The following is an 11,918-nucleotide window of genomic DNA, read 5'->3' on the forward strand; positions in this document are numbered from 1 at the left end:
ATATGGGATCAGTTGGATTAACATGTATGTTTTTGTATTACATTTTCTAAAGTGACTAGCAATTTTGTTATTAAATGTTCCGCATAGAAACTTTGTCCATAACGCCAATACGACAATAACTTGTAAGACATTAATTTTGTCGAGAAATATCGGATTTTCTAACAATGTTCAGTAGTAGAATAGAAAATGTCCTTCACAAGAACCAGTCCCGGTACAAAGAAAAAAATGAAATAAGAAACCTCCAACTTTTTTTCCAGCCGTAAATGTTATTGCAACGGACTCTAGAACGTTTATATAAGCCTTGGGCTTTCGATGCAATCGAGCTAAAATAAATATGTTTAAAATAAATTTGATTGCATAGATCGATTTTCAAATAACATTGAAAATGCGATATTCACCGTTTGCTGTCATATGACGCGGAAGAACCATGGAACATGGTGAAAGCCATAACTCAAAGGTCATATGACGCGGAAGAACCATGGAACATGGTGAAAGCCATAGCTCAAAGGTCATATGACGCGGAAGAACCATGGAACATGGTGAAAGCCATAACTCAAAGGTAATATGACGCGGAAGAACCATGGAACTTGGTGAAAGCCATAACTCAACGATCAACTGATTACTCAGCATAATGAGCTTGTTGTGTTTAGTAATAATAATGTTGTGTAAGTTGTAATAGTACTTAGACAAAGTGTCTCACATAAGAACCGGATTACTAGGTTCGATATTCTTTACGGACAGGTTTTGTTGTTTCTTTTGAGCAGTGGCGATTGAGCGTCCGACCTTCCATTAGGTAGGCGGACAATATCCACTGCGCCACGGCGACCTCTGTTACAACCTGAAGTGTAATAACGACCTGAATTGTAATAAACTTTATTACATTATTACAATTGCGTGACAACCTGAATTGTAATAACGCCCGAAAGTGTAATAAACTTTTTTCTTGCTTTAAAATTGCATCTGATCGCATTTTTAAGCACATATTTTTGCAAAATATAATGCATACATGGATATAATATATATATTAATAGGGTAATACGAACTATGAATGACAAAAAGGTGTTCTCATACAAACTCAATTGTAATAATGTTATTACATTATTACAATCGCGTGTCGACCTGAATTGTAATAACGCCCGAAAGTGTAATAAACTTATCTTTTGGTTTAAAATCGCATCTTATCGCATTTTCAAACACAGATTATTGCAAAATATAATGCATATATGTATATAAAATATTTATTAATAGGGCAATACGACCTATGAATGACAAAAAAGGTGTTCTCATACAACCTCAATTGTAATAAAGTTATTACATTATTACAATTGCGTGACAACCTGAATTGTAGTAACGCCTGAAAGTGTAATAAACTTATTTCTTGGTTTAAAATTGCATCTGTTCGCATTTCCAAACACAGATTATTTCAAAATATAATGCATACGTGGATATAATATATATATTAATAGGACAATACGACCTATGAATGACAAAAAGGTGTTCTCATACAACCTCAATTGTAACAAAGTTATAACATTATTACAATCGCGTGTCGACCTGAATTGTTATAACAGCCCGAAAGTGTAATAAACTTATTTCTTGGGTTAAAAGTGCATCTTATCGCATTTTCAAGCACCTATGTTTGCAAAATATAGTGTAAACATGTATTTGAAAATGTATCTTTATAAGGTTATACGACCTATAAATGACAAAAAATGTGTTCTTATGCAAACTCAATTGTAATAAAGTTATAACTTTATTACAATTGCTTGTCGACCTGAATTGTAAAAACGCCCGAAAGTTTAATAAACTTATTTCTTGGTTTAAAATTGCATCTGGTCGCATTTTCAAACACAGATTATTGTCAAATATCATGCATACATGTATATAAAATATATATTAATAGGGCAATACGACCTATGAATGACAAAAAAGGTGTTCTCATACAACCTCAATTGTAATAAACTTATTACATTATTACAATTGCGTGACAACCTGAATTGTAATAACAACCGAAAGTGTAATAAACTTTTTTCTTGGTTTAAAATTGCATCTGATCGCATTTCCAAACACAGATTATTTCCAAATATAATGCATACGTGGATATAATATACATATTAATAGGGCAATACGACCTATGAATGACAAAAAGGTGTTCTCATACAACCTCAATTGCAATAAAGTTATAACATTATTACAATCTCGTGTAGACCTGAATTGTTATAACAGCCCGAAAGTGTAATAAACTTATTTCTTGGTTTAAAAGTGCATCTGATTTTATTTCCAAACACAGATTGTTGCAAAATATAATGCATACATGGATATAAAATATATATTAATAGGGCAATACGAACTATGAATGACAAAAAGGTGTTCTCATACAATCTCAATTGTAATAAATTTATTGCATTATTACAATCGCGTGACAACCTGAATTGTAATAGAGCCCGAAAGTGAAATAAACTTTTTTCTTGCTTTAAAACTGCATCTGATCGCATTTCCAAACACAGATTGTTGCAAAATATAATGCATACATGGATATAAAATATATATTAATAGGACAATACGACCTATGAATGACAAAAAGGTGTTCTCATACAACCTCAATTGTAATAAAGTTATTACATTATTACAATCGCTTGACAACCTGAATTGAAATAACGCCCGAAATAAAAAAAAAATCTTGGTTTAAAATTGCATCTTGTCGCATTTTAAAACACAGATTATTTCCAAATATAATGCATACATGAATTTAATATATATATTAATAGGGCAATACGACCTATGAATGACAAAAAGGTGTTCTCATACAAACTCAATTGTAATAAAGTTATTACATTATTACAATCGCGCGTCGATCTGAAATGTAATAACGCTTGAAAGTGTAATAAACTTATTTCTTGGTTTAAAAGTGCATCTTATCGCATTTTCAAGCACATATTTTTGCACAATATAGTGTATACATGTATATGAACATGTATCTTTATAAGGTAATTCGACCTATGAATGACAAAAAGGTGTTCTCATACAAACTCAATTGTAATAAAGTTATTACATTATTACAATCGCTTGTCGACCTGAATTGTAATAACGCCCGAAAGTGTAATAAACTTATTTCTTGGTTTAAAAGTGCATCTTATCGCATTTTCAAACACATTATTGCGAAATATAGTGTATACATGTATGAATATATATTTTATATCCATGTATGCATTATAGTTTGCAACAATCTGTGTTTGGAAATAAAATCAGATGCACTTTTAAACCAAGAAATAAGTTTATTACACTTTCGGGCTGTTATAACAATTCAGGTCTACACGAGATTGTAATAATGTTATAACTTTATTGCAATTGAGGTTGTATGAGAACACCTTTTGTCATTCATAGGTCGTATTGCCCTATTAACATGTATATTATATCCACGTATGCATTATATTTGGAAATAATCTGTGTTTGGAAATGCGATCAGATGCAATTTTAAACCAAGAACAAAGTTTATTACACTTTCGGTTGTTATTACAATTCAGGTTGTCACGCAATTGTAATAATGTAATAACTTTATTACAATTGAGGTTGTATGAGAACACCTTTTTTGTCATTCATAGGTCGTATTGCCCTATTAATATATATTTTATATACATGTATGCATGATATTTGACAATAATCTGTGTTTGAAAATGCGACCAGATGCAATTTTAAACCAAGAAATAAGTTTATTTAACTTTCGGGCGTTTTTACAATTCAGGTCGACAAGCAATTGTAATAAAGTTATAACTTTATTACAATTGAGTTTGCATGAGAACACATTTTTTGTCATTCATAGGTCGTATAACCTTATAAAGATACATTTTCATATACATGTATACACTATATTTTGCAATCATAGGTGCTTAAAAATGCGATAAGATGCACTTCTAAACCAAGAAATAAGTTTATTACACTTTCGGGCTGTTATAACAATTCAGGTCGACACGCGATTGTAATAATGTTATAACTTTGTTACAATTGAGGTTGTATGAGAACACCTTTTTGTCATTCATAGGTCGTATTGTCCTATTAATATATATATCATATCCACGTATGCATTATATTTTGAAGTAATCTGTGTTTGGAAATGCGAACAAATGCAATTTTAAACCAAGAAAAAAGTTTATTACACTTTCGGGCGTTATTACAATTCAGGTTGTCACGCAATTGTAATAATGTAATAACTTTATTACAATTGAGGTTGTATGAGAACACCTTTTTTGTCATTCATAGGTCGTATTGCCCTATTAATAAATATTTTATATACATATATGCATTATATTTTGAAATAATCTGTGTTTGAAAATGCGATAAGATGCGATTTTAAACCAAAAGATAAGTTTATTACACTTTCGGGCATTATTACAATTCAGGTCGATAAGCAGTTGTAATAATGTAATAACTTTATTACAATTGGTTTTGTATGAGAACACATTTTTATTCATTCGTAGGTCGTATTACCTTATTAAGATACATTTTTATATACATATATACACTATATTTTGCAAAAATATGTGCTTAAAAATGCGATAAGATGCAATTTTAAACCAAGAAATTAGTTTACTACACTTCCGGGCGTTATTACAATTCAGGTTGTTACGCAATTGTAATAATGTAATAACTTTATTACAATTGAGGTTCTATGAGAACACATTTTTTGTCATTCATAGGTCGTATTGCACTATTAATATATATTTTATATGCATATATGCATTATATTTTGCAATAATCTGTGTTTGAAAATGCGATAAGATGCGATTTTAAACCAAGAAAAAAGTTTATTACACTTTCGGGCGTTATTACAATTCAGGTCGATAAGCAGTTGTAATAATGTAATAACTTTATTACAATTGGTTTTGTATGAGAACACCTTTGTTGTCATTCATAGGTCGTATTACCTAATTAAGATACATTTTTATATACATATATACACGATATTTTGCAAACATATGTGCTTAAAAATGCGATAAGATGCAATTTTAAACCAAGAAATAAGTTTATTACACTTTCGGGCGTTATTACAATTCAGGTCGACACGCGATTGTAATAATGTAATAACTTTATTACAATTGAGGTTGTATGAGAACACCTTTTTTGTCATTCATAGGTCGTTTTGCCCTATTAATAAATATTTTATATACATATATGCATTATATTTTGCTATATTCTGTGTTTGAAAATGCGATAAGATGCGATTTTAAACCAAAAGATAAGTTTATTACACTTTCGGGCGTTATTACAATTCAGGTCGACAAGCAGTTGTAATAATGTAATAACTTTATTACAATTGGTTTTGCATGAGAACACATTTTTTGTCATTCATAGGTCGTATTACCTAATTAAGATACATTTTTATATACATATATACACTATATTTTGCAAACATATGTGCTTAAAAATGCGATAAGATGCAATTTTAAACCAAGAAATAAGTTTATTACACTTTCGGGCGTTATTACAATTCAGGTCGACACGCGATAGTAATAATGTAATAACTTTATTACAATTGAGTTTGTATGAGAACACCTTTTTGTCATTCATAATTCGTATTACCCTATTAATATATATATTATATCCATGTATGCATTATATTTTGCAATAATCTGTGTTTGGAAATGTGATCAGATGCAATTTTAAAGCAAGAAAAAAGTTTATTACACTTTCGGGCGTTATTACAATTCAGGTTGTCACGCAATTGTAATAATGTAATAAAGTTTATTACAATTCAGGTCGTTATTACACTTCAGGTTGTAACAGACCTCTATGGCGACTGCTGAGCTAGATAGAACTGTACAGTTAGCGCTTTTCCTTAACCCATTTATGCCAAGTAGATTCTCCCATCCTTCTAAATTGGATCAATTTATTTCCAAATTAGGGATGTCTAGTATATTTATTTCTATATTTAGAATATTTCTTACAGAAATTCCTTTAAGCAAACAGCGCAGACCCAGATGAGACGCCGCACCATGCGGCGTCTCATCATGGTCTACGCTGTTTGCCAAGGCCTTTCTCTCTAGACGATAGGCATACATGGGTTAACATACAGTATTGTTACAATTTTCCGTGGAAAAGTTCATAACTTCACAACACAGTATATATATTTTTTACAATTTATTTGCACATTATGATAATAAATATATGTACCAACTAAATTAACCAAATGTATATTATATTAGTCCATTTCTACGATCAATCCACTCTCTGCCAGCTTCTCACTGAACCTGGCTTTTTATACAAATCTGCCCACACTCCTATATTTGGAATTGTGGATTGACACTGATAGGACCTAACTTTCAATTGATATTTATTGTGGCAAATGTTGAAATATCTGACAGGCAGACTATGCTGAGCAACAGATCAGACCAGTCTTGGTCTGATGATATCAGAGAAAGCAGTCAAATTGAGTGCATATACTTACATTTACAACAGTATGCAAATCATCCACCTTGTATTAAAGCTCTATTTGGTTATATTTTAAATGTGTGTTTATATATTTCTTAACAAAAGCTACGCCCTTCTCTTATTCGTCTTCTTCTCATTCTTCTTATCGTTAAGGTTATTTTTTATAATTATTAGTAGTATCATTTAATGGTAACGTACTTAAGTACTAACTATATTATATACTGATTGATAATTACGTAAAACGTGCATATTATTAACATTAATTCATTATTTAATTGTAACTGTAAATTATCATTCCAATGCTTTTAAACAAGCACTTGCTTCAATATTTATCAGTAACTTAAACCGTTAAAATGCGTAGACCCTGGTCTTATAAGTTAGGATTAAATATCAACCCATTTCCCTTAATAAAAACTGCTGTACTTGCTAGTTCGTTTATGCAAAGCATCCTTATAAAAGATGAATCACCAAGTCAAATAAATTACTTAAACTCATTACAATTCACAAAAATCCAAGTTGTTTAAGTTTTGTTTCATTTCATTAAAACCAGGCTCTGTAAAACCGGGTTTAGATACGCATTTCGGATTTTTACTTGTTTTATATTGAAACAAACATTTTCTATATCAAAACATCGGAAACTGCTTTTCAATCCTTTGATGGTTCAATAAGGATGACACCGCTTGGCCGAACCGGAACGCCCGGCAAACGACGTTGATAATCTCTGAACATGACCCTTTTATTTTTAATTTTAATTAATTTCATTTTCTAGTTACAGATTAATCCATGCATCAGAAGACAAATAAATTATTTTGTCAAAATGTCATCAAAGATTTTAACTTACACTCTGTCGATTTTAATGATTTCATGTACATAAAGATCGATGTCTATAAAATAGAAACATTTTCTAACGACTAGTATGTTTTAGAGATTAGGGGACGTAACTGCTATAATTTTGCCGTATCGGTCACATATCGGTTACCTCGGATACCGTGCAGCTGAGTTTGCAAACAAGGCTTGCAAACCCTCGTCACACTTAAACCATGTATGCCTAGCGTCTAGAAAAAAGGCCTTGGCAAACAGCGTAGACCCATATGAGACGCCGCATGATGCGGCGTCTCATCTGGTTCTGCGCTGTTTGTTTAAAGGAATGTCTGTAAGAAATATTCTAAATATAGAAATAAATATACTAAACATCCCTAATTTTGTAAATAAATTGATCCCATTTAGAAGGATGGGAGAGTCCACAAGGCATAAATGGGTTAATCATTATTGTACAAATTCTAACGCGGTTCTAAACATTCAGTGATAAATAACACAAACCTTATACTGTTTAAATAAAAAAAACGGCAACCACGGTCTCCTTTATCTGAAACCCACTCCCACCCGAAATCACATCATCAACAGGAGCGTCATTACTGATATTGACCATCATTAAAAACTAAGTAACATCACTGTTAGCTTTCATTTATTAACAAATTTATTTAAATGCAACTATTTATTAAACGTATTTATATAGTGTGTTAAATTTTCTCTACCGGTATTCAACACGGGCGCGTAACTTAAGCGTCTAATAGGATCGTAGATTGTTGTATGATTTATTCCCGTAGCTTTTTATTTGCCACTCGGCCATCCATAATTTTTATTTATAAGATTCAATGGCAACGCAAGTGGCAGTTAAAGTGCCAACCGCTGTTGAGTTTTTACAAGGTAGTAAATTGTTCGTCCAATTATAATCACTTCTGTTCGTTTGTAAAACTATGCGGTGTTTTTCAAGTTAAAGCGAACTGTCCGCGCGTGTTCGTAGAGTTGTACATTTAAGTTGAATTTTGAATAAAAAAGCTAATACCAAACGTGTAAAAAAAATTTGTCTTATTCGTGAAGGATATTTTAACCCTTAAAGCGCTGGAGCTGAATTTTAAAGGCCTTTGCAAACAGTTTGGATCCAGATGAGACGCCACAGAACGTGGCGTCTCATCAGGATCCAAACTGTTTGCTATTTTGATAGTATTCTTTGAAAAAAATCTAAGAAAATGCTAATTTTAGAAATTCTGCAGACGACATTTTAGCAGACGACAAATTTCCCAGCATGCAAAGGGTTAATTATTGTTTTTGCAAAGTGTTGATAATGCACGTAAGAATGAGTTGGATGGGAAAATAAACCACAAAAACGTATTTGTGTTTAAGAAAACGTACCAAATGTATCCAACATTGCAGTATGACAATACAATATGAGATTACAATTTTAAGACCACACTCAATCAACTGCTCTTTAGTTAAACGTTTTTCGTTTCTTCGTAAAAGCATTTAATGTTTCCCAATGTCCCAAACCTATTAAAAACATGTTGCACTTATTGCAAGTCCCCGCATCTACAACATGGCAGTCGCAGAACATTTACAAGTGTCAGATACTGACCATTTCAAACACGGCGGATTATAAGTGCGGAATTTCACCCATCTCCGTACATAAAAAAAAATCCGTATTGACTGCGGCATTTGCGCGGCTGATACGCTATCACATGCGGCTGTCAAACCGACAGTTACCAGGGACCGTCTTTCCGGACTGAGTCTAAACACCCAGCATCTTGTAGCGGCTTTCTGTCGGACAATAATAAGATTTATTATAAACACATTAAGTGGCCAGTTTAGACGATGTCTCGAAGATATGTGCGCTGCGGTAGTGTTGCTCCTGTGTTTTTATACGCTGATGAGGTATTTGTATGGGAACTCCAATCGGGTTTCCGTACTTTTTTACCCGAGACATCCCGTTTTCCTTTACAAATTGTAGAACACACATACGTTGTTATATTTATAACGTGTTTCTCGCTCAATGTAATCCGATCAATAAAACACATATAAAAAAGTTATTTTCAATTAACCCTTTAAGCGCTGGAACCGGATTTTAAAGGCCTTTGCAAACAGTTTGGATCCAGATGAGACGCCACAGAACGTGGCGTCTCATCAGGATCCAAACTGTTTGCTATTCTGATAGCATTCTTTGGAAAAAATCGAAGAAAATGCTAATTTTAGAAATTCAGCAGACGACATTTTAGCAGAAAACAAATTACCCAGCATGCAAAGGGTTAATACTGTATCTGAAGACCCGGTATGTGCGTTTTTTAACGCTTATGCAACGAATGCTTTCGACGCTTGGGTACCTTACCAACTAATTCAAATGGATAAAGTAATCAAATTGGTAAATTAATTAATACTTTCGCGTTAAGAAAGCATGTGATTATTGTAACAATCTGCCTAAATTTCTTCGCTCTTTGCGGTCTCTTATTGGAAATTGTAATCTATTTAACATGGCGGCAAACCGACGGCAATTTGCGTGACAATTCCGTTTAAAGTAAATGTCGGGTAAATAACTTTCTCAAGAATTTTATCTCGACGCAATAACGGAAATCTTACATCTTAAAGGATCCATATTTCTTTTAAAATTTATTGAGTCATTGAATCGAAGTCAGTGAATGCTTTCATTTGTTCCACGATAATGAATTTTGTCAAAACTAATGAGCGTGAAATTTTCTTTACAACTGAACGCCAGGGTCAATACAAATCTGTTCATTTTTCCCAGTGCTGTCAACTAACAGCCTTGTAAGTTTGTTTCGAATTATCGTGACATCTTAGCGATATTTACATCTGGCAGATTTATCAGATGTCTGTTAAAATGGCAACACATTATTTGGGAAATACCGTTCAGTTTCAATTTAATATTCAACAAGGTTTTACGATCTCGATCTGGAGTTTCGAATTTTTAAGTAATGAATAACTTTCCCACAAAAGTCGAACTTAATTGCTTGCATTTATTTTACTTAACTTTTTCAACACGCGATCTGGATATTTAATTCAAATTTCTGCTAATTGCTGCGTTATTGTATTGGAAACATTCCCGTATCAAGTTTGTAAGGGGTTTTATTGGTTTGCAACAAATTTAAGACCGCATTGCATAAACTAATATGATTTTTGCCACATTAATTCATTGCTTTTTGTAATGAATGGACAAATAGCATGATAACATTCAATGCCTCACACCATGTACATGTATACGAGAATATTTTAAAATAATTACAGTACAAGAAGTGTGAAGCGCAGAATTTTCAATGTAAAAACCATTAATATGTTTGATAGAAACGAGCATTGTAACTTTTCAACCGGGCTTTTTGTCTGCAAATTTATGACATCGTAAAATATGCGAGACCCTAACACGTGGTCTGATTCAACAAGTGTTTGCCCACGACAATAAATAATTAAAAATAACCAAATCCAAAATAGCTAAAATTGGTCACTTAAGTTTTCTACCCACCTTAGCATACATTTCAATCACCTAGTAAGGCTTGTTTCTATAACATACCAGTTGTTGTTGTTTTACTTAAATGTATGTGTTACTGCTCAGATGAATTAACCTATTTATGCCTAGCGTCCTGAAAAAAGGACTTTGCAAACAGCATAGACCTTAAAGGAATTTCAGTAAGTAATATTCTAAATATAGAAATAAATGTACTAGACATCCCTAATTTTGGAAATAAATTGATCCAATTTAGAAGGATGGGAGAGTCCACTAGGCATAAAAGGGTTAATGAGCATCAATCTGGAAAAAAACGAGGCTGAATGCATTTACGTAAAGAGTTGTACTTTTAACAAAACATACAATACGATGGAAAGTGCCGTACCTGATAAGCCTTGTGGACTGCACATGCCTACATGGGGCGACCATTAACGCAAATTAACTCCCTTTTACCAGAGCGAGGCTCATTATTGTTATATAATAATCGTGAGGTCCCTGTAGGTCCCGGTACGTCATTTATCCCGCCCACATCCCCCCTCGCCTCATAACTCTTTTACGAGGTGTTAATATGAGGAAATTTTTACCGAACGATTTCGTAACACAATACAATAATATATAGTGTAACAATAAAATTACGCTAGTATATGTTTTGTTCTTTTATCTCACCCGATGGTATTTGAGAAGCATAATTCGTGTTCTGCTCAGGAACGGAATTGATTGTGTTACAATAAGTCAATGACTTCCGATACGGAATAGTGTGCTTCCGTGCATAACTTTTTGTGAAAATATTGCAATATTTTCCTGCATTTAACAACCATTAATTTAATTTTAATTATTCAAGATGCTTTTTACCGGTATGCCCACTGATTTCAGATCAAGTCTGTGATTAATTGCCGATCAATTAAAGTAATCTTTGCCACCTGTCAATCAAAAATAATTGTTAACAGGCAATGAATACAGTCTTGATCTTTGGGTAGATTGTATACTTCCACCATTTGAAAATAGTCGATGTGTAGTGAGCCAATGTTTGAACCCTGTGTTAATGCTCGTCTTTTGTAAATATTATTGTATGACACACCGCAGACAATTTGTGCGCCGTGTTGACCCACGCGCGGTGTCAGGTTGCAAGTTGAAGTATAGAGTTGACTTATGTTTTAGGGTCACGCTTATGCAAGGCGATAATTGGATTAACTTTATTTACCAACTA

The sequence above is a fragment of the Dreissena polymorpha genome, chromosome 10, assembly GCF_020536995.1.
Source record: "Dreissena polymorpha isolate Duluth1 chromosome 10, UMN_Dpol_1.0, whole genome shotgun sequence".
NCBI classification, from domain to species: Eukaryota; Metazoa; Mollusca; class Bivalvia; order Myida; family Dreissenidae; genus Dreissena; species Dreissena polymorpha.